Genomic DNA, 23666 nt, shown 5'->3' with positions numbered 1-23666 from the left:
AGATCACTGTGGGAATGTTGTGAGCTGTGACATAGGCTGCTGTCACAGTGTGGGGACAGGGTATTGCTCATCTGCAGTGACTCTGCCTGTAGGTGACATGTAGATGATCTGTGGCTGCACAAATGTGCCCCAGCTGGGTGTGTGAGCACCAGGGAGGGGTTTGGGGCTGGACACAGGGAGTTACCTGATTCACCAGGAACTGAACAGCCATGGTTGTAGAAAATTGATATTTTCACAATGTGCTTTAAGGGCAGCCCTTGGGGACATCCCCTGAGCACAGTCCCTCTGCCTGGGCTGTGAGAGGGAGGTGGCAGAGCAGGCTGGAGAGCTGCCAGCACCCTGGGGACTTTGGGTACCCTGCTGCAGCACAGGGGGTACAACAGCCAGCACTGGCGTGGAGTCCATGACCCCATCAGCCAGGCTAGACCATCCCAGGCTTCTCCCAGCAGGCAGTGGAAGGTAAGGAGAGCTCAGCCCAGCCTTGGGAAGCGGCCAAGGCAGCCGGGTGACGCAGGCACACCTGACGCACACATCAGTGCCATTACCAGACACATCTTGCACTTCCCATCTTAACTCCTCCCTGCCTGGCACAGGAAGCCAGGAACAGCTCAGAAATGCTTTGAAATGTGTCAGACACATCTAAAAATCTTTGTCCTCACAGTGGCCCAAACACAGCCATCCTTCTACAGATATAATAACCTGGGCTCTGCCGTGAGCTCGTGGCCCTGGTAGGTCTTTAAATCCTGCTTGTTCCAGTTTGTCCCAGGTGTGTTCCTGATGCAGCAGGGTGTAAAACAGGGCCAGCAGCACCCTCTGTGCCAGCTCAGGGTGCAGCTCAGCTGAGCTGTGCAATGTCAGCAGGGCCTGAACCCCACAGGGCACACAGAGGAGCACAGCTGGTGCAGGTCTGTTTCCTCCTCTCTGCCATCCCCACCTCCCCCGGGACAGCAGGAGGGAGGCAAAGCTGAAGGAAAGGTGAAAGCTCTGCATCCCACTGTCAGCAGATGGTGGCATTCCAAAAGTGATGCAGCAGGGCTGTCCTGGCTCCTGGGAAAGCAGAGCTGGAGGAAGGACAGAGCGGAGCTTTGCTCATGGCCACATAACCTGGCCTGTGTAACCACATCCCTTTGGGGTGTACATGAGCTTGTGGAGAGCTTATATGGGGCACGCCATGGCTCCCAAATTATTTGTCCACCTGAGACCCAGCCCCTCCAGCCCCCGTCTCACTGCCTTGCACTAAACCTTGTGATGGTCAGTGTGAGACACAGGTGTGTTGGGGTGAACCTGGACAAGGCTTTACCAGCCTGTGACTCAGCCTGCCTTGCCATCAGCCTAAGGCATAATTAAGGAAAAAAAAAGCATTTCTGAAGTCTTGACCATCCACTGATTTAACCCTCCTGCTGAAATATCCTCCCTGCTTTGGAGGCAGCTGCCCTTTGGTGCTGTCATGCCCTGCAAGCTTTGCTTCTATGCCATGATCTCCACCTCTTGGGGAAGGTGAGAAACAAATGTGAGGGTTAATCCCTATTTCCATCAGATTTGAAAGGGCCTGGAAAACCCCAACACCGTGTACTGCAGGCCTCCAAAATAGGGTTGCTGCTGAGCAGACCTCACACGGATGATTAGAGGCGGGGCAATCTGCTCTCTGCCAACAATGTTTGCTCTGAATAATCTAAGTGGTGACATTCACCCCATTTTCAGCCTCTCAGAGCTAATGGGGATTTTCACAGGTGTTTGTGAATATTCACCTCCGTGCCAGCTCGGAGTTGTCATGGCTGAACAAACTCCAGCTCATCGCACGCTCGGGCTCATCTCAGGGGCAGCCTGCTGGAGCCGGTGTTGGGAGGCTGAGCATCTTTAGGTGGGAGAGGGAGAGCTGGGCTGGCTCACCATTTACGCTAAAATTTGTGATAATTGAAGAATCTGCGGAAAACTCAGCTGTTATCTCAACAACCCCCGAACAATGATTAACTCAAACCCATGAATCCAGCACTGGGCTTTTTTATCAGAGGGAAAACATTGTCAAATGAGTTTTTTCCAGGCAGCTGCGAGTGCAGGTAACCGATAAGGCCGTCATTGGAGTGGGGCTGAGCCAATGGAAGCCGATGGCGACAGCTTTTACTTCTGTCTAGCAACAGCTTCACCTTGAGCAGCAGGCACAATTCAATGCTTTCTCCTGCTTTTATTGAGCTTTCCTCCTGCTGCATGGGGGTTTTCATGGGGGGCACTCAAAAACTGAGGCTTGAGTGGATTGTCCACCTTTTCCTGCATGTTTTGGTGTCCATTCCTTTCCTGCCATGCAGCTGTGAAAGGCTTCATCCTGCTCACATCCTGGGCTCAGCTCGCTCCCTCCCTTGCCCATGCACCAGAGATTCTGCTGGGTGGGTGTTGGACACCCAGAGGATGCTTGGAACTGCACCATGGCAGAGCAGCAGCTGTTCCACGAGCCCTGTCCAGGGATGTGTCTGACCCTCCTGCCCTGCATCCCCAGTGCCTGACCAGGGTCCAGCTCCTCTCCCAGCTGCCAGGGGCTGTTTGCATGGGGAGCACGGCTGGGAGCAGCACCCCTGATCAATCAATCACCTGGCTTGCTTTGCTGCTGGCTCTGCTCATCACAGCACACACGGTTGAAATGCCACGTAAAGCCCAAATCACAGAATCACTGAGTTAGAATGAGCTCACCGACACCTGGTGTTGGACAGGACATCCCTAAAAATCACAACAGGAATATCTTGGGGTGGAGCAATGCTGGTACCTAATAACAGCCTGGAGCCAGCCCCTAAGCTGAGGCAGTGTGTCCCCTCGCTGTGGGGACACAGAGGGACGAGTCACCCTGTTTCAGAGGCTTCACTCGGGTATTTCATCAGAGACCAAAGCAGAGGGAGAACCCATGTTTCTGCCCCCCCACTCACCCCTCTCCTCCCCGAGGGTAAATTAGAAGGCAGAAAACTCGCGGCCAACTCTAAATTAAAATCTCCGGAGCCTTAATAAGCGGCTCGGCCGGAAGAAGCGGATAGGTGTGATGTGGAAATGAACAGGCACATCTGGCAGCCGCTTAGCACCTGGGCTGCAGGAGGGGTGTGCGTGATGTGTGCGTGTGCAAACCCCGGCACAGCCTCCCGGATTGGCTGCAAAACCCCTTCCCGACCGACGCCGGGGAGCAGGGTGGCCTAGCAACAGCCTTTTCCTAATGAAAAACAAGCCACTTAACTAACCATCGTGACTGTGTGCATACGAGAGGGAAAGGCACAATTCGCAGCAGCTCCCTCCTCCCCGGGGAGCTGGCCCCAAAGGGGGCTGCAAAGGGCGAGCTGGACAGTGGGGGGGTGGCCTGACCTGAGCACCCCTGTACCCCTCAGTGCTGCTCCACAAATCCTTGGGGTGCTTGGCAAGCATTGCTGCAGCAAAACACAAAGAAGCCCCCAAGGACAGCCCCCCTCCATTCTCCGTGCAGGCAGCCCCCCCCAGAACGGCTCAGCCCACCACAGGCACCCCACAGCACTCACGGGGTCACCTGGGGGCTGGATGCCAACAGCTCGTGGGTATCACAGACATCTTTTATGAAAAATCCTTTCCTTAGGATTTTTCCTCCTGAGAAGCTGAGAGACCTCAGGAACAAAATGTAAACAATGGTTATCTGGTGCTGTGGAATGCAACAGGTGCATCTGTGATTGGTCTCATGTGGTTGTTTCTAATTAATGGCCAATCACAGTCAGCTGGCTCGGACTCTGTCCGAGACACAAGCCTTTGTTATTCATTCCTTCTTTCTGTATTCTTACTCAGCCTTCTGATGAAATCCTTTCTTCTATTCTTTTAGTATAGTTTTAATATCATATATATCATAAAATAATAAATCAAGCCTTCTGAAACATGGAGTCAGATCCTCGTCTCCTCCCTCATCCTGGGACCCCTGTGAACACGGTCACACATGGGGGCCATGAGCTGCTGAAGGTGCCACCTTTGGATCAGGAGGGATTGGTGGGGTGCAGCACAAGGGGAATGGGGGGTGTTCCCCAGCCCTGCCAGGAAAAGGAGGAGCTGAGGGGTTGGTCACTGCTGTGGTCTTGCTTGGGGGTGTCACCTTTCCTTGTTCCTGCCCTGGGATTCTCTCCTCCAGCAGCTCCAAGGACAGTGAGGTTGAATGCATGAGCATATCCCATGCCTCTCTGAAAGCCAGATCACAAAATAACCACTGATCTTATGGATGGGGGGACTGGGCTTGGCCTGGAATCTGTGGGAGCAGGGACACATTGCAGGCAACAATGGCAATAGGTATCAGAGAATTGCTCTTGGGCTGCAGAAACCCATCTTCCTTGGGGAACAGCAGGTTACAGGACAGCTTTCTCCTGGCAAGGTGTGCAATTCCCAGTAAAGAATTGCAATTCCCAACGTGGGGAATGTGGGGAGAGAACCAGCTCAGCCCCCTGGCCCGGGGGACAGCAGGAGTGTGGTGTTTCCTTCATCCCTGTTTGCTGCCTCAGTTCAGGGACCTTGAAGCTGTGCACCAAATCTGTGGTTTTTCAGCCTCTCTTTTTGCCCTCTCAGCTCACCCTGGGGATGTTGGAGCTCTTTTAAATTTTCCTCTTAAAGGCTGGTTTCACCTCAACTGAAAGAACAGCCCATGCCTCCAGCTCAGACCTGCCCCACAACAGAGCTGCCTCCCCCTCTCCACTCCTGCTCACCTGTGTCCCCTCACAAACCATTAGAAATGACCCTTTTTTTCCCCCTACCAACCAAGAAAACATAATGCCATCATCTTTCCAGCACCACTGGCCAGGGCAGAGCAGCAAGTGTGGTGTGCTCCAGGCTGATATCCCTGCCACAAAGGGTGCACTGTGGTGAAGGCTCTTCTCTGGGAAACCTGATGGAAAAAAATAAATTTAAAATAACAGGAGTAGAGGGAAAGCACAAAGCGTGACTCCCCAATCCCCTGAACTGACCCCCGGGGAGCCCCCAGCTCCAATTTTCACTCAATTTCTGCCCATTTCAGGTTTTTGCAGTCCCGGCTGTTCACTAGATGGTGCCCTCGGGCTGCTGGTTCCTGAATTATCCCCTCACAGGCTGGGATGGGATGGGATGGGATGGGATGGGATGGGATGGGATGGGATGGGATGGGATGGGATGGGATGGGATGGGATGGGGCCCGGCTCTGCCCTGGGTTCCCAGGATGTATTTAGGAAGCTCACAAGCACAAAAGCAGAGTGAAGGCCACTTATATCACTCAGTTAAATCCTTGCATGCTTTGGGGTCTTTGAGGTCTGATAACACTCTGCAAGCACTGGCCTCTCTCCCATAGGTCTTCCTGAATCCATTAGTATTTTAAAATTCTCCTGCTGTTATGGTGACAGCCCCAAAACAGGAGGAGGAAATGGACAAAGAGGCAATTCCATCGTGCATGCATTTGAGTAAAACAGCAACTAACCATCCATTAACTGTCACCAAAAAACATGTTCAGCTGTAGTTCCTGAGCACCAGACAGGAGGAAGACAAGCTAACACCCATTAGTGTTACTCAGAGGGTAGGAATTCATTTAGGAATGTAAAAGCAGGGGCATAAAGTACCATTAGCTGTGTCTGTCAGGGAAGAGAGCCCTGCCATGGGCAGGGGGATGTGGTGGGACAGGGATGCAGGGCATCCTGTGGGTACAGGACCACCCATGCACCCAGGGCAGGGGCAGCCAGAGGTGCTCCAGGGCAGCACTGGGGTCTGGTTGCATTTGGCCTTCACCTGGCCAGGATGGAGACCCCTTTTCTCCCCTTTTATTGGAAACTACCCCTGTCTTTATAAGATGGAGATCCCAGCTGGGGCCAAAGCACAAAGGGCCACTCTGTGGTGGCACTGTGGGACATGCTGGAGTCCCTGTTAATCTTCTGGTCTCTTAAAGCAGCAGAGTGATGGAAACCATCAAAGCCAGAGCTGCACAGAGCAGCAGTTGTCATTTTAGGATGGCATTAACCTGAAGTTTAGGGTGAAAAATTTTCTCAAAAAAATGGTTTCTCGTCTCTGCTCCTCTCTGCCCCGCTCCAGGCAAACCCTGAGTGCTGTCCATTCATGGGGACTCACACTGCTCCACGTCCTGCAGAGCCATCCAGACATCAGGGATGGAGCAACAAAGGCCAGGAGCTTTTATACATTACAATTTTACAATTTTATATATTATTTATATATAATATATATATTATATATATGATTACATTTATATTATATTTATATTATTTATATATATATATATATTTATATATATTTATATATAAATTTATACATTACCATTATATTATATTATATTATATTATATTATATTATATTATATTATATTATATTATATTATATTATATTATATTATATTATATTATATTATATTATATTATATTATATTATATTATATTATATTATATTATATTATGTTATATTACATTACATTACATTACATTACATTCTATTTACATTATTACATTCTATTTACATTACAGTTCTTACAATTTTATATTGTTGTTTTTTGGGGTTAGGGGTCTTTTGATAGATCAAGCTGGAAATAATGGAGAAGAAATTATGTCTGCCTTCAGCATCAGCAGCCTAAATGACCTGGAGGGAGCCCCAAAAGCAGGAGAACAGCACTGCCAAGGCCAGGCCCTGTGTGTCTTGGGCTGTGCCTGTGTCCCCAGAGCAGGTCCCAATAAGGGCACGTTTTGAGAGGAGCCTTATGAAGCTGCCTTTCACGGGCAGCACAGAGCACACTTGTTCCCAGGGCCAAACCTCCTCCATGCCTGCCCCTGCTGCGGGACGCTGGGCTGCCCAGAGCCCGCAGGGCCCGCGGCAGAGGAGGAGCAGCGGTGGGAAGGGGGATTTGGGGCTGGCTGCGAGGCAGCAGGGCAGCGGGAAGAGCCGGGCAGGGCTCTGGGGAGGGGAGGCAGCGAGGCAGGGCTGAGCCGGCTGACGCCAGCCCCGCTCTGCGGGCTGAGACCCTTCCAAGGCGCCAGCCCCGGCACAGATGTTCCCATTGTGCATCTTGGGAGCCTTCTCGGAAAACTCCAGCAACTCCGATCCTCAAACTGCCTTTTTAGCTCCAGTTTTTGGGTTTTTTCCTCTGTTTTTTTTTTTTTTTCTTAATAACATATATAATTTTGGAAAGGAGCCTTCTCCCTGCTGTATTCCTTTGCCTCATGCCAAGCCCTGCAGTGTTTTAAAAGCTCCCTCTCTGTAGCCATGATATTTTCTGAAAAATCCTTTCCTTAGGGTTTTTTCTCTTGAGAAGCTGAGAGGCCTCAGGAACAAAATGTAAACAATGATTATCTGCTGCTGTGGAATGCAACATGTGGATCTGTGATTGGTCTCATGTGGTTGTTTCTAATTAATGGCCAATCACAGTCCAGCTGGCTCGGATTCTCTGTCCAAGCCACAAGCCTTTGTTATCATTCTTTCCTTTTCTATTCTTAGCCAGCCTTCTGATGAGATCCTTTCTTCTATTCTTTTAGTATAGTTTTAATATAATAGATATCATAAAACAGTAAATCAAGCCTTCTGAAACATGGAGTCAGACCCTCGTTTCTTCCCTCATCCTGGGACCCCTGTGAGCACGGTCACACCTCTCCATTTCATGGCCCTCCCACCTGAACCATCATCACTATCCCAGGGCTGGCACTGCTGGGCTCCAGCACAAAGTGACCTCTGCCAGGCACAGCCTGCTTTGTACTGCAGGGGCTGAGCAGAGCAGTGGCTGTGCACTGGGGATCCTACAAACTGCTTCTGCTCTGGCGCTCCCATGCCTGAAATACACATGACCCCATCCCTGGCTCAGTTCTCCTATCGCCAGCTGGGGGCTGTGTACAAATCACAAACGGGACGGGGCTGCTGTGGAACGTGCCTTGAGCTGGTTTATTTTCCAGCATCACTCTCATTACATGGTTATGACAATGGGAAGATGCCACCAGCTCATATCCCAGGCAGCAGCTAAGAACTTAACGTTACAACTTACTTTATAAGTTTTTTGCCCAATCACACAAAGCAAAAGCATCCCTTTGAAGCTTGTGTATTGATCAATGAACCCCAAATCCCCTCTGTCCTGATATTTGTGTGACATAACTGTTTGATAAGCAGAGTCCAGTTGCTTTTGCAATGTTAGTCCTCTAAAAGTTATGCAATGTTTCTCTAAAGGACCTAATGCTGATAGCCACCCTTCCATATCTGCCCACCTAGGAAGAAACTATCTTCTGTTTATGGCATTTTATGCAAAATTAACAGAATTAGACAATAATTCAAAGTTAAGCTATTGGAAAAGCGAATTTAATTGCAGAAGGAAATACAGGGAAAGGAATAAAAAAAAGCAGATTGGTTGGGATGAGTTTACTGAAAAGCCAGGAGGCTGATCATTATGAAAAAAACATAAATTAGCACTTAATGCCATGTGAACAGCCCTGGAAATGATGGTATTTTAGATTTCCTTCCTTGTGAATGGAATTACTAGTGTTTAGAAGTGTGTGTAAGTGGTGGAAAACTGCAGAGGGAAGGAAAGGATAATTTCATTATTCCCATGAAGAAGATTTCAATAGATGCATAGTATTGTTTATTTTCTGTGCTAATTTTTATTTAGATTTGGTTTCCACTTTCTAACTAATATCCTCAATGCCTACATGAAGCATCTCCATTTCTTAACACTTTCAGGAATGCCTTAATTGAGTTACAGATTTTATTCTGTGCTGATGTTTTGGTTGGGAAAGGGATTTTTCTGAGAGTGGTGTTGCTCCTCTCTGATGGGAATTATGGTACAGAAAGGATACAATTCTTGGTACAGATCTTTAGTATCTTACACTGTTTATGCATGGGGCTATATTGCTTATTGCAAATAAGGAACTTTAGGTTTAAAACTGGAGAAAAAGAGAGAAGGATCCTTTAGGCTTTGAAGTCATTATTCAAGCTCTGAATGTTTTTACAGCCTAAGATTTCTTCTGCCTGGCATTGGAAATCACATATATTAACAAAATCTGGTTTTCTCAATGTTGAAATTTTAAAATATACCATGTTTTATTTTTGGTTACATATTACAGCTAATGGTAAAGACTGGGGACTACTGAAGTTGCCAGTAAAGATTGCCTAAGATGTTCTCACTGATATCCTAACTCCCTCTGAAATATCCTAAGCTGATACCCTAACCTCCCTGGCCCCCTCCACAGTTTTCCAGCGCAGGTATTTCTAACGCACACAGTCCCACTGGACTGCAGAATACATGTTTAGTGTAAAAATGTTTTCACGGTCTCTTTAAACAGCCATCCAGGCAAGCACGCGGCTGCCGAGCGAGGGGCGGGGCGAGGGGCGGGGCGAGCGGCGGGCGGGGCGGGGCGAGCGGCGGGCGGGGCGGGGCGAGGGGCGGGGCGAGGGGCGGGGCGAGCGGCGGGCGGGGCGGGGTCTGTAAGTGGCGGGCGGGGTGAAGAACGTTCTGGAGCGCCGAGGGACACGACGGCCCGGAAGGATGGCGGGCGCGGGCCGGGGCGGCGCCGTTTCGGCGGCGGCGGGGGGCGCGGTCGCAGCGCTCCGCGGGCCGGGGGGCAGCGGGCGGGGGCGGCCGAGCGGCGGCGGAACAGGGCTGCACCCCCCGAGGCCGCGCCGCGCCCCTCTCCAGGCGCTGGAAGCGACGGCGGGCCGGAAAATGCCGGCGGGGCGGCGGCGGGAGGCGGCGCAGGAGGCGCAGCGGGGCCGTGGCGCTCCCCGCACTTTCTGCCGCCAGCTTTGGAAGGCCAGGCCGCCCGCCCGTGCCGTCCTGCCGCCTTCCGGTCTCTGTAAAGTTCTCTCTGGCCTCACAGGTCCGTGCTGGAGAGTGCGAGAAAGGTCCCCGCTGGTTGCCGTGTCCTCGGTAGGCAGAGAGCTCTGACTTTGGCCGGATGGGCTGGTGAGTGTTGGATCAATGGGAATGTGCTTTTATGTATTCAGTGACCTTTACAGATTTATTGCCGCGTTTTTTTGCGTTCATAGAATCATGGAATGATTCAGGTGGGAAGGGACTCTAAATCACCTCACTGCAAGCCTGCTGCCGCGGGCAGGGACGTGGTTCCATAGCGCAGGTTGCTCAGAGCCTCATCCCAGAACACCAGTGGGCCTTGAACACTTGCAGGGATGGGGCAGCCGCAGCATCTCTGAGCAGCCTGTGCCAGCCAGGTGCCAGAGAAGGAAGAGAGCCCTTCCCACCTGGAGCAGAGGCTGCTGCAGCTTTGTGTGGCCTTGTGTCACCGAGTGTGTGAGACAGAAAGGCCCTTTCCATGGAGGGATAACAGCACTCAAAGATCTTTTTTGGGAGAAGCAGAGCAATGAAATGCCAAAGTAGGCTTCAGTTCTTCCAGCAGATTTGGGAACAACTTGAAGGAGGAGCAGAGCTGGCCTGGTGCCTGCCAGCTCTGCAGGCAGTGAGGATGGAGAAGCTGCAATTATCTGTCTTCTTGACTGAGTCTTTAAAAATGAAGCATTTTTCTGTAGTTCCTTTTCAAGCATTATGTGAAAGTTCCCCCTAGAAGTCCGAAGGCAGCTGTTTTCTTAGCAGAAGGAAGTCGGGAAGAGGCAAAGCAAGCAAAGACATCAGATAAGTCTGGATAAAAAACTTGGCTAACTTATTTTTCCCCCCTCCTCCAAACAGCCAATTCTGAAGCACTGAGCAGAAATCTGCCTGGGAGGAGAAGCAGAGCCAATCTCTGAGAACTGACATGTGAGCTCTGGTGAGGATGGCTGCTCCCCCGGCCTTGGTGTGGGACCCGAGGACCAGTGCTTGCTGGGGTGTAATTTAGCAGTTGTGATGAGAGTGATGGTGAGTTTGTGTGTAATCTGAAGGGGGTGTTAATGGTAGATGAGTGTTGTTTTCTGTGTGCTTTTGTTGTTTTGGGTTTCCTGTAACAATAAATCAACATGTGATGAAAATAGAAAAAGGTTATCATCTTGTGTTAATATGTGTTGTATTGCTCTGTATTTGCATTAGCTGCTGCATTTCCCTGTATTGTTCTATATGTAAATTAGACTCTTACCAGTGTGTCTAGGGATTGTATCTGCACTTGCATTTGTATACACTGTTTCCATGTATTTTGCTGATGTGTAAATAAAAACATTCATTTAATAAAGTTGAATCACCCCTAATAAAGATAACCCCTGCCCTGCTGTGACTCCTGTGTTTTTTTGGTGTGGTTTTGTCATTTCTTTCCACTGTATTCCTTCCTTTTGCTCCTCACTTTTCTATTTCTAACTTAATTTCCATCTGTCTCTAACCCTTTGTTTCTGTTTCTCACTCCTTCTGACACTGTCTGTGCTTCTGTAACTCTGTTTCCATCTGCTTCCTTTTTTCTGTTTGTCCATTTCACTATTTCTGTCTGCCTGTATTTATTTTTCTCTCCTTTACTATACTTTGCACCTTATTTCTTTTTCTTTATTACTTTCACCCTCACTCTTCTTGCTTCTTTTTCTCTCTGCGTTCTCCTTTTCCTTGGTTTGTCATTTTTGCTCTTAGGGGTAGAGTGAAAAAGGAAAAGACTAAGTTTTCACTTTAATCCTAACCACTTTCTTTTCCCTCTACCTCCTGTCCTTCAGTTTTCCCACCCTCCTTTTCTCCTCTGCCTGCTTTTCTCCTGTCTCTCTGTCTGCTTTTCTGACTGCTTTTCACTGTTTTTCCTTCTCTCCCTCTATTTTTCTCAATCATTTCTTCTCTCTCTTTTCTCTCTACTTCTGACTTTGTTTTCCTTTCTAGCTTTAGATTAAAAAAGCAGCAGTAGAAACTTTCAGGCTCCCTGGGTGTAAAAGAAAAAAATTTAAAAAACAAACTATTTACTCCCCAGTAGTCTGAAATTTTCTACTGCTGCACCAGAGATATAGTTTTTATTCTTTTTACTATATACAGTATAGGGACCCCCACCCCAGCTGCCACCACCCACACCCAACCCCATAGACAAACCCGTCCCGTACAGCCCCCATGCACACGGCCCTGCGCTGCTGCCCCCGCGCCATCTCCTGTTAGCCAGCACAGCGCCCCCTGCCGGCTGCCCAGCGCACTACAGCTACAGCGCCCCCTGCTGTGCCCCGCGCTGCACTGCAGTCAGAGCGCCCCCTGGTGCCGCAACCCCCGTAGTGCAGGTGCAGCGCCCCCTGCAGTCTGCGGAGGCACACTGCAAGCACAGCGATCCCCCCCCGTATGACGTCAGCGCACTGACACGCGCCAGAAAGGACCCCAGGGCATAGCCGACCTGCCAGGTGCCTGATCGAAATCACGACACCCACCCCACGCTCCACAAGCCCCTTTGCCGCCACGCCGCCAAGCGCAGGCAAACCGGGATAGCATCCCGGCCACCGAGGACCCAGGGAAGGTGTGCAAACTCCGCCACAAACTGAAAAAACACCCCGGCCCTGAAAGCCGCCATCTTTGTCCAGCATCAGGTGATTCGGGAGGCAGACGCCATCTTTGCCTCTCGACACCCGGGCGCCGCCATCTTCAACAGCACGACGTCACGGCAGGCGGGCCGCCATTTTGTATGCAGAGCGCGACTGTCGTAAATTCGGCCGTAAAGCGCGACTGTCGTAAACGGTGCCGTAAAGCGCGACTGCCGTAAAAGCTGCCGTAAAGCGCGACTGTTGTAAAGCTGCCGCAAAGCGCGACTGCCGTAAAAGGTGCCGTAAAGCGCGACTGTCGTAAAGTCGGCCGCAAAGCGCGACTGTCGTAAAAGATGTCGTAAAGCAACACTTTCGTAAAGGGTACCGTAAAGCGCGACTGTCGTAAAAGGTGCCATAAAGCGCGACTGTCGTAAAAGGTGCTGCTGTCCCTGCTCCCGCCGCTCCCTCCCTGCTCTCCCCACCGCCGCTGCCCCGCAGGCGCCCCAGCCCCGCCCACAGCACAGGGAGCCTCTGCTCGCTGTGTGCTCACGGCCGGCTCTCTCTCTCTCTCTCTCTCTCTCTCTCTCTCTCTCTCTCTCTCTCTCTCTCTCTCTCTCTCTCTCTCCTCTCCCTCTCCCTCTCCCTCTCTCTCTCCCCTCATGGCCGTGCCGCGGGCATTGGCCCCAGGGCCGCCTGCACAGCACAGCGGCTCCGGGGCTCCGGGCCCCGCCGGGACGGGCGGGCAGCGGGGCCGGGCGGTGCGGGAGGGAGGCGGGGCCGCCGCGGGAATCAGCGGCGACGGGGCCACGGCAGCAGCCAGGGCACGGCCCGGGATGGGGCTGAGGGATGGGCGGGGAGAGGAAACGGAGCTCGGGTGTGCCCGAGGGTGTGAGAGTGTGCATGGGTGTGCCCGGGTGTGCCTGAGTGTACCCCCATATCTCCCTGATATGGGACATAGGCTTTCCCATATCAGCTTCCTTCTCCAAGGCCCCTGGGGTCTGTGAGCCAGCAGGGCCCCCTCTCTGTCGGTGGCAGGGGGCCGCAGGGGGGTGGCACCAGCATGGTGCTGATCTCACACTAATTTGTCTCCCAAGCTCCTAAAAACAGAGCAGAACTGTGGGTACCTCCCAGCCAGCCCCTGCAGCCAAGCCTGACCCCAAAGCCGTGAGCACAACCCAGAGCAGTGTCTGCTATCCCCCAACACAAAAACTTGGGGTTTACAGAGACTCTCCCAAGGCCTCCAAATTGCATTTAAGTCACCACAAGTGTAACCTCCACCTTCCACTGCCATCCCCGAGCTCCCTGTGCCTGCCAGGAGCCCTGGCCCATCCCCACTGTCTGTGCTCCCCAGACAGAGCACGGGCACCAGGAGGTGCCAGCAGCTCCAAAGGCTGCCTTGCCAAACAGGGACTCACTTCAGCGAGGCAGGGAGAGCCCCACACCTTTGAGTTACTAGATCTGAGAAACTGAGAAGCACCTGTAGGATTAAGGAGCAGAAGAGAAGCTTTGAGAACACCTTCAGCCCCAAAAAGATGAATAGGAGCCATCTCTCTTCCTCTGACACCTAAGCCCCTTTTGAAGTCCTGGCTCATATGCTAAAAAGCTAATAGTTATAAAGAAAAACAGAGAGAGAGAGAGAGGAAGGGATCTTCTAGCAAAGAGAGTGTGCACGCACATCCTACTGCTGTTCATTAAAAGTAGCTAATAATCTCATTTTTTTCCACCCAGATAAAGCACTGTGTGTAAGTAGATAAGAGGCTTACATACCCAGGAGGCTCAATTAATGTTCTTAGTTCACACAGCCTCAGGTAGGCAGCATTGCTGACCCCCAGCTGCAGCTACTAAGTGTTTAAAAACTATCTTTCTTTTGAGTTCTTAGAATCCAAAGGTTTTTATTTTTAGTTATTCCTATTACCATCCTCATCTCCTTCAGGACAACGTTCCCTGGCTCTACAGGTTCTGCCGTACACCAGCAGCTTTGACAAAAATTCTCTTCCCTCCCCTGTCACCTAAATCCTCAAACAAAAAGAAGGGGCACTGATGAGGCTGTTCCTACAGAACCCTGGTGCTGGGATGGGCAGGCTCAGGCGAGGGATGCTCTGCCCACCTGTGTCCTCTGTCCTGCAGGAAGCTGGAGCTGCCTCTTGTGCTGTTTTAAGTGAGCATGGGACAGAACATCTCCCTGTGTTTCCAGTTGTACCCTGCTCCACCTTCCAGATGTTGGTTCCCTTCTGGCACCATTGGTGAGCACGGGTGAGGGTGACTTTCAGAGGCTTTCAATTCACAGCTTCATGCTCTCCCCAGCACCCCACCTTGTAAATAATGTCTCTCACAGGAGGGTGAAGCTGAAATAAACTCTGTGTTTCATCCCAAGGTGAAGTACGTGCTGTCCCAGTGCTCCTGGTCTCATCCTGCATGGATAAACTGGTGCCTGTTTCTGCAGCCAGCACACACCCTTGCCCTCCTGCCCTGCTCCTCTCTGCCAGCTCAGCCCTCCCCTGGGACTGTCAAAAGACAATATGGGTGAGCTCTGCTGGCTATCATGGCAGGGAGGCTTCAGCAGCATCTGCACTCAATGGGCTAGAGAAGATTTAAGTGCTCTCTTTGCTTCTGAAAGGCCCATTTAATTCACTTTCACCCTCTCTTCTCCCTCCCCCAGACCTCCTGGCATCCAGGACACAGGGACTTTTATTGCACCGCTGAAAATCCCGAAGAGAACTGATCTAAATTATTTTTGCCTGTTCCACCCCTTAGAGAAATATCTCCTGTGATGAGCCACCAAGCTTTCGTGCCTGCTGTCACACGCAGGTGGCTGCAGCCCCAGGACAGTCTGCCAGGGGTTCTCAGCCAGCACCTGCCTTGGGCTCAGGTGGCCCCAAGTGCAGAATTTAAAGCTTGGCTATGGGGAGGTCTTTGAGAAATGCTGTGTTATCAGCCAGGGACAAACATTGTCTCTTCCTGCTTGGTCCCTTCCAGGGTTTCAGAGGGACCTGGAGGTGCTGGCAGGGTGGCAGTAAGATGGGCAGGAGTGCAGCTGGCACTGGGATGGGACCAGCCTGCCCTTGGCCTTTGCACCTCTGTTCTCCCTGTGCTGAGCTCTCAGCTTCCTCCCTGCCAGCCCTGAGCACTGAGTGCCTGTGGCAGGCCACAGCTGCTTGATGGAGCAGCTGAAATTCCAGAAATGTCTGAAATTCATTCCATTTCCTCAGCTTGTGCTAAGGCTGCTGAAACCCACTCCACTCCAGATTTGTCCTGCTGGATATGAGCTTTCCTCAGCCTTGCCCAGGCAGGGAGCTGGGCTGGGTTTATGCTTGGTGGGGGAGAGCAAACTTCAGGAATGAGCAATCACAGGCTTGGCATGCATGTGCCTACCTGTGGCTCAGCTCAGCAAGGTTGCTGTGTCCTTGGGGCCAAGCCCTGCCTGGTGTAACAGCCCAGGGCTGTCAGGACCCAGGACATCCCTCTGGCTGTCCTGAGCAGCCAAGACCCCTGCCAGGGGGCTCAGAGGCCCTGGCACAGAGCCCACAATGCCTGTGACTTTGATTATGACCCATGGAGCAAATTACCAACCTTAGATGAAGATCTGCAAGCCATGACAAATTAAGTAGAATGACAGTGAATTTATCACAAGGTGAAAAAGTAGATTTTGGGGTTTTTAGAATGGGGATTCATCAGGGGGAGAAGATGGAGGAATCTGGGTGTGTCCAGCCTTTCTCCTTCTTCTTCTTGGCCTCCATCTTCTGCTGTGATGTTGGCACTTTTGGATTGGTTTAGAATAGAAGCTCACTGTCTAACACAGGTGATAGGTGTTGGGAAGTAATTGTAAATATTGTACACGTAGTTTTTAGTACAAAGACATAACACCACCCTGGGGCAGGCAGAGTGCCTGTAACTGTCATGCTGAGCTGACCTTGGCAGGACAGGAGAAAGAATTTTATATCTAAGATACAATAAACAGCCTTGAGACCGAGAAATGAAGAGCCCTGACTCATTCTTCAAGCACCAGGCTGGGAAAAGAGACTTTCTAACATATCTCAGGGTCGCTCTGACCAGCTAGAGGCCCTGGCACAGGGCAGCAGGGACATGGGTGGGAAGGTGGGAATGCTTTTGCTGACAAAGCAGCAGCTGTAGCTCAGCATCCCCTGACCTGCCAGGTGTGGGTGTCTGAGTTTAGCTGGCAGGAAGCTGGATCCCCACAGCTGCAAAATGTGCTGGCTGTTAGGTGCTTCATGCAGGCCTCTCTGGACCCACCTCATTTAAACAAACTGGGAATCCAAAGATTTCTGTTAGGAAATACATGAGCAGAGAAAGGCACATCTGCCTGTTTGGTGAGCTCCCCATCCCAGAGCAGCTTCTCTCTCTCTCTCCACTGCCCTTTACCAGGAGGGTTTTTGGGTTAATCCTGCATCCCGTGCCTGCCTTAAAGTCCATAGCCCTCCAGCCCTCTCATGACAGATGCCAATGCCTGATGCAGGTGTGACAGTGACTCTGCACTGCTGTAATCACAGCTGCTGCAGAGGAGGAGAGCACCTGCAGGGAGAGATGCTGCTGCCTTCAGGCCTGTTCTCAGCCCTTGGGTTACACCAAGATTGAGTCCTTGTAGAGGACCATGGCAAAACTCCAGCTGAGCTTGAAGGTCTCCAGTTCCTGCTCAGGAAAACTTGCTGAAAGAATAGTGATAAAAGCAGTATTTCTGAAAGAAAGTCAAATGCCAAGCAAGAACAGTATTTTCTCCAAAAGATGAGCCCAATAATGAGAAAATCCTGAGTCAATAAATTGCAAGAGAAATGCTAAGCTGCTAGAATTCAGGTGGGGCTGTCTCCAGTTAGCCTGTTACCATGCAAATGCAGCACATCTGGATTTTCTTTTGTTGCTCTGACATTTCTTTTCCAAAAGCCATAAATGCCCAACATGGCTTTTATATTTTTTCCCCCTCCAAGACAGTCCAGCCTTTCCCAGTGCTCAGTCCTCTGGCAGTTTTGCTTTCCTACTGTAAGCAGGTGAGGTGCCAGCTTGCGCCACTGCTGGGCTCTGGAGATTGTCATTTGTCCAGGGAAGGTGTGGCAGGTGAATCTGAGCTGTATAAGAAAATCTGAACCTGGCACAGCATGCCTAGAACAAGTCTTGCAGCTCTGATGGGGAGGGGGGTCAGTATGGCACACCTTCTGACCTCCATTGTCAAAGATGTGAGTAAGGCAGGGTGGAATGAGGTTTTCTGTCTCGAACTGCAGGCTTTGAAGGTCAAGGATTCTTCCATGAAGTCCCTGCCAGGGCTTACCCAAAGGCTCCTGCCTCTCAGCTCTGCCATGGAGGTTGCAGACAGGGCACTTTCCACCCAATAGGCTCCTGCAGGATGAGTCAGGCTATGAATGTGGGCAGAACTTGAGAACGTCCTGGCACACCCACAATTGGGGGAGTGTTGGCCAATATCTTCCCTTCACTCAATCAAAATGGGCAGAAACCTGTCAGCCTGTGGGCTGCTGAAGTCTTTTGCCTTTTTGCTTGCCCGCTGCTGGAGAAGAAAGCACAGATTTCTGCACAGTGTGTGTTTATTCAAAATGAGTTCTCGAACTCCTTCCCTCCCCAGGTTGGGGACTGCAGGACCTCTGTGGTGACAAAGCTGCACTGCTTGCTCTGATGGGACACAGGTCAAACTTCTTTCTCAATCCCTCACTCCAAACACCCTCTCCAATATCTGTTTTAGAAAAATCACCCTTTCCATGTCCATTCTGCCAGTAATTGCTCTTACTGGAATCTCTCATAGTTCAAGAGCTGTCAAAAGAAGAAAAATTGCCCAAATAATCTTATTCCCTTAGTGTTACCACACTCTGACTGCAACATCCAGAGTGTGTCTGCAGTAAGGCAGAGACGGAGCCACCATAATAATTTCTATAATGGCACAGCTGAAGGTCTTTAGGGGCACAGTGGTTATGGGCAGGAAAACCTGCAGCTAGCAACCAGGTCCAGTTTATGCAAACACAACCTGACTCACAAAAGCCATAGTCACAGGAAGAGTTGAGAGCTCCTTCTGTGATCCCAGGGCTCTTTCCAGCTTTCACTGGGCTGGCCAAGCTTTGGGATGAGCCATAGCCTGGGCTGTACTCTGTCCCAGCAATGTCCCTTCCCCAGGCCAGCCTGAGCTTGTCTGCACAGCACAGACTCCTCTCTCCACCCAGCAACCTGCAGGGCAGCACTCAGTGCTGAAACCTGGGCACTGGAACCTGTCACTACTGCTGGGAGAGCAGAAAGAGAGCCCTGAAGGGTTGCTCTTCAAGTAGCATAAGCATTTCCAAGCCTCAGTACAGATGGAGAGGATGTTTCTGTTCCCAGGCCTGTCCCATCATGTCAGGCTGGGGAAAGCTGGGCTGTTCTTGACCTTCCCTGGGCACAGTCCCTCAAGCCCACGCCTCACCTGCTCACACTGTAGCAATAACTATCTCAGTGCTCTGGCCATTCAGAAACAGCTGTCTGATCAGCTTTTTAAAGACATAAACTGCAGAAGGTGCTGGAAAGAGGACCCTGAGCTGCCTTTACAGCACAGCACGTGCTGCAGGCTTCCTCATTTCAGCATCCATGCCCTGCAGCTGTGTGCTCTGCCTGCCCCAGCCCTCAATGGAGTCATTGACAGCAAACCCTGGTTTGCTTTGGCCTCTGGTTCAGCTCCTCAGGAACCCTGAAAAAGAGACACTTTCCTAAAGAACATCTAGGAATTAATCATTTCAGGAGGGACACACAGCCCCAGGCCTAGAAGTGCAGCAGGACCCAGAGGATTTGACTTCATCTCCTCCCTGTTCCTCCTCAGAGCTCCTCAGGGATGAGGAGCCATTCCTTTCCCAAAGCAGGCATCACTTTCTCAATATTGTGGGCATAGAGACCTCACAGCTACTGGTCTCCAGCCCAGGCTCTCCACCATTTGTTGGCTCAGGAGCTGGTCTAATTTAGGGACCATCTGCATGTGTTGTGGGACACCCCAAGTCCCCTCCTTCCTGCCCCTGAAGTGCCCTGGTGTACAGGCACGTCCAGCTGGTGCTTTTGGCTTTATGCTAATGGAAAGTTTTCCTTCACAAGGCTTTTTTTTTTTTCCTCCAAGTCACAACTGAAGTCCAGTCCTCAACTTAGCCAGGACAGAGCAAAGGTCTCTGTATATGACTTGTGGGTTCTGGCTGGCAAATATTAACATCATATATGGTTGTTGACTTTCCAGGTTTACAAATGTACAAGTCACACACTTTGTAGACCAGCTGGTGGGAGATGTTTTCTTTAAGCTCTTTGAGAGCACCAGTGAAGAACAGTGAACATTTCTTATCCCCAGGCTACATACTTATTTTATCCTTAAATGTTCTTTGTAACTATTCACAAATTAACTCTTTAAGAGGAGGAAAGGCCAACAGATCACAGATAGCAAGGGCTACCAGCAGAGATAGGGCAGCACAGGTGAGAGCCTTTATTATTGCTAGAGGGTGATGCAGAGAATTTAACAAGCTGCATGTTGCAAGGTGAAAATTACACAGACCAACATTTTGATGAGTTAGGCAAAGATTTATACATCCATATTATATATGTATAAAAGCACGCACACATGGAGGAAATGAATTTAGCTAATGGCTGAGCCTGGCATTTACATTGCCTTTGTCATATAAGGAGCCAAGCATGTTTTATCATGCTACATGAGAGCACTTTTCCCTCACCACTGAAAAAGGGGGGGAGTTGTTTCAGTTTTTCATGGCAGCAACTCAAAAGGGAAAGCACAGTGTCCAAGCACAGTGTCCAACCCAGTGCTGGCTGGGTTGTTGAAGCAGATTTGCTGGAGGCTGCTAGTGCAGAGTTAGTGCCCTTCTTCCATCAGGTACCAGGGGAAGCTTGAAAGGTGTTCATCCCTTGCATCTACAGTGTGTTAGAGTCCAGCCATCCCAATCCTGGCAATGCCCCACTGTGCTTTGTTCTTACACAATCAGCAAAAACACCTGGATTTTACTCCACATTGTGCCACTCCTGATGAAGGATGTTGATTTGCTTTTGATTTATGGAGTTTTGGTGCTGGACATTCAGCCTAAGCTGTTGTTACTTTGGCACAGCATCGTGCACCACCACCACACATGGACCAGGGTTCTCCTAACCCTGGGGGTTACTCCTCCATCCCAGGGAGCAACTTTCCATCATCTGGAGAGCCGTGTGCTGCCCACAGATTGAGAACATTCCATTGGTTCTGCCTTCATCCTTGCTGTAGCTCTCTTCTCAATTCTAACAGTTGCTCTTTTTTTTCCCCCCTTGGTTCCCCTTCCCTCCCTGTCTCTTCTCCCCATGCCTGCTCCAATCCATCTCTCCTTGCTTGCCTGCCTGTATTTTTTTAAATGAAAGGGCTATACAAACAGAACCCTGTGAGTGCCAGGCTAAATTCCTAAAACAAGCTTTCTCTTCCGGGAGGAGACCCAAACACATTCCCTCATTGATTGGGCTGCTAGCTGATACTCAGCCTGCCCCCCTCCTCCTCTAGTTTAGATAGGTTTTCTTTTTTTATTAAATGTCTCTAAAAAGACCAACAGATTGCTCGTGAATGACCACACAGTAGAATCCTACAAAGCTCCCATTCATGGCCAAGAAACTTGTACAATCCCAGTGGTGCAACAGAAAGACAGCTCTTCATAAACCTACCTGAGTTAAAAGGTCAATGGCCATAAACTCCCCCTCCCTGCTTTCCTACAGGGTTTGGGTTTTTAATAGTAATCAGTGCTTTTTTGCTATCACAAGGAATAGGTCTTTTGAAGGCTGGGGGAAGGGTTGGAGCTGTATCATGCTGAGAGATGTGCCCCAGCACCCCTCCACTGCTGTCCCCTTTATCCAGGAAGGGATGGATGGATTAAACCTGGCTTGATTTGGTTTTTGCTGCTGGGTTTGGAAAGCAGGAGAGTGCTTTAACTTGAACATGATCTGAAGCTGAAAGGAGCTCCTGTAGATGATGACCATGGGCATGGTCTCTGAGAGAAGACAGGAAATGGAGTTATGTGATCAAGAGTTCTAAAATCAGGCCAAATGTTTGACCAAGAACAGGCAACATTTGACAGTATCAGAAGTACTTCCAGCATCATCCTTTCCTCTCAATCATCTGACCACAGAAAAGCTGTTCTGGGTGCCTGAGACCCCTTTTAACTTTCTGTTGCTTTGTTGTAATGTACAGACAACACATAGGTCTCTGCACTTTCATGTGCACTAACAAGAGGCCATAAAAGAATGCCTGCAAAATTAAAAAAAAAAACAGAAAGAAAACAGGTCATTATGGACAGAACATCCAGGTGTGTGGCCAGCTAACGCTGATAAGTCTCTCCACAATGGCAAAGCTGTGATAGAATTAGGTGCTTCCAAAAGATCCTCATGGAGAGGCAGTACAGCAGGTTAGCTTTGCTACATCTCTGTGAAGGCAAACTCTGCCTTCTCTGAGCAGATTCCTCAGTCAGCAGGTTAAGAAGAGCCTGTGAACATTGCTCATTAAAACCTGGGGTGGATTGCCAAGGATGAAAGCACGTGAGTACTCTCTGCTCTGCTAAGTCAGAACCAATGAGACCCATTAGCAGATAACACTCAAAGGTTTGTCCAAGAAGGAACATTTCCCACCCTCTTGGACTTATAGGAATTGATCCAGTTACTTTTATATCTCTGATAGCTGTAAAAAATGTAGGTGATTCTGAAAATGTTAAGTGATTTTAATAGAAATTATAAAATCCTTTTCCTAAACATCTCTGAGGACAGAGAGTCCTCCACTGCAATAAACAGCTCATAAGCTGGGACCATAAATAAGAGGACTTGCAGGTGAAGTGTTTATGATTGTAGCATGTGTTTCCTGTCTGAGAAACACATTTTTATTCAGGAATTATTGGGAAAGGACTAGAGTTCCCTGTGGCAGTAGGGATAAAAGAATGGGTGGGTCTGGATGAAGGCAGGTGCATATTTGCTCGAGGAAACTTCAAAGGCATCAGCACACAAACATACACACTTGTTGTGGTGGGAATAAAAGGTTATTTAAGTTCTTCCATTAAAAAATATCATTCTTCAATTGTTTTAGCATGTTTAAGATGTTTAAGCCCTTATTAATACCCTTTAAATCTCCCTTTCACACACACTGTAAAACCTTTCAACAAAGGACTCATTTTAATGGACTTAAATGTAATCTTGTTGTTTAGCAAATAAAATAAAGGTTTCACTAATTAAAAACCTTACAACATTTAGACTGGTCTTTTCTTTCCACTGCTTTAATTAAAAGGCATCTTGGGGGCTGGTTTCAAGAGCTGTATCCAAGTTTGATTTATTAATTCTAATACCAAGGCCAAAAATGAACCAGCTGTTCTTAAAAGAATTTCATCCAGGAGATGTAGAGGGTAGAAAATAGGAAATGTAGAGGGTGGAAAATAGGAAATGTAGAGGGTGGGGAAGGCTTGGCTCAGCTCTGAGCCACTGGTTCAGGTGGTCAGCTCTGAGCAAACGCTTCACAATAACAACAGGGGAGTATGTGAGGCAGAGATGGCATTGCTTAGTCTGTGTTGCCATGGAGAGCAGGGTTAAAATAGACACACTTTGGAGTTCAAGGACGGGGAATGTGCTCTTTGGGTCCCTGAAGAGCAGCCATAGTGACGGCAGCTCCAGCCCAATGTTGCTGGCTCCTCATCCCACCAGCTATCGATGGGTTCTGCAGGGCATCATTGGGCACGAGAGCCCCATCCCTGCAGCTGGCAGTGGAAGGACACCAGCACTTGCTTTGCAGGCTCCTTTGACCACCCACACCACCCTGGCAGGTGGGTCAGGCACAGGATGCAGGAGCAGGGCTGAGATTTGGTGAGCCCTGTGTGTTTGCTGAGAAAAGGTGGGTTACCTGTGAGTTGGATTAGATTCCTGCTAATCCTAGGCAGCGTGAGTGATCCTTCCAGAGCCCCTGCTGACTGGGTTTGAATCCGTATTTTGGTGGAAAACTAGCCAAGAGAGGTTCTACCCCCTCTGCTTTCTCCTTCCCTCACTCAAACTCCTGTTGATAAGCACCTGCTCTGTGCTCAAAAGCAGTGAAATTTCCAAGGTTCATAAGAAAGCTTGTGTTTGTTCTCAAAGGCCATTTTTAAACACAGATCCCTGACCCACTTAGACACAAGCTGGCACAATGGAGCACAGTGGCCAGCTGCCTCACTTCAGAGAGGAAGGAGTAGCTGGAGGATGTGAACTTCAACTGGATTTGCCTCTAAGAAAATTGCAGTGGTACCACACCCTGCACCTCCTCTCCCTTCCCCTCCTCCTAGCAGCGCTTGAACAAAGACCAAATTCCAGCCTGGGTTTCCATGGACAGCCTATTACACAGT

The sequence above is a fragment of the Camarhynchus parvulus genome, chromosome 10 (assembly GCF_901933205.1).
Source record: "Camarhynchus parvulus chromosome 10, STF_HiC, whole genome shotgun sequence".
Taxonomy (NCBI): Eukaryota; Metazoa; Chordata; class Aves; order Passeriformes; family Thraupidae; genus Camarhynchus; species Camarhynchus parvulus.
The sequence above is the reverse complement of the archived record's forward strand: the minus strand, read 5'-3'. Positions refer to the sequence as shown.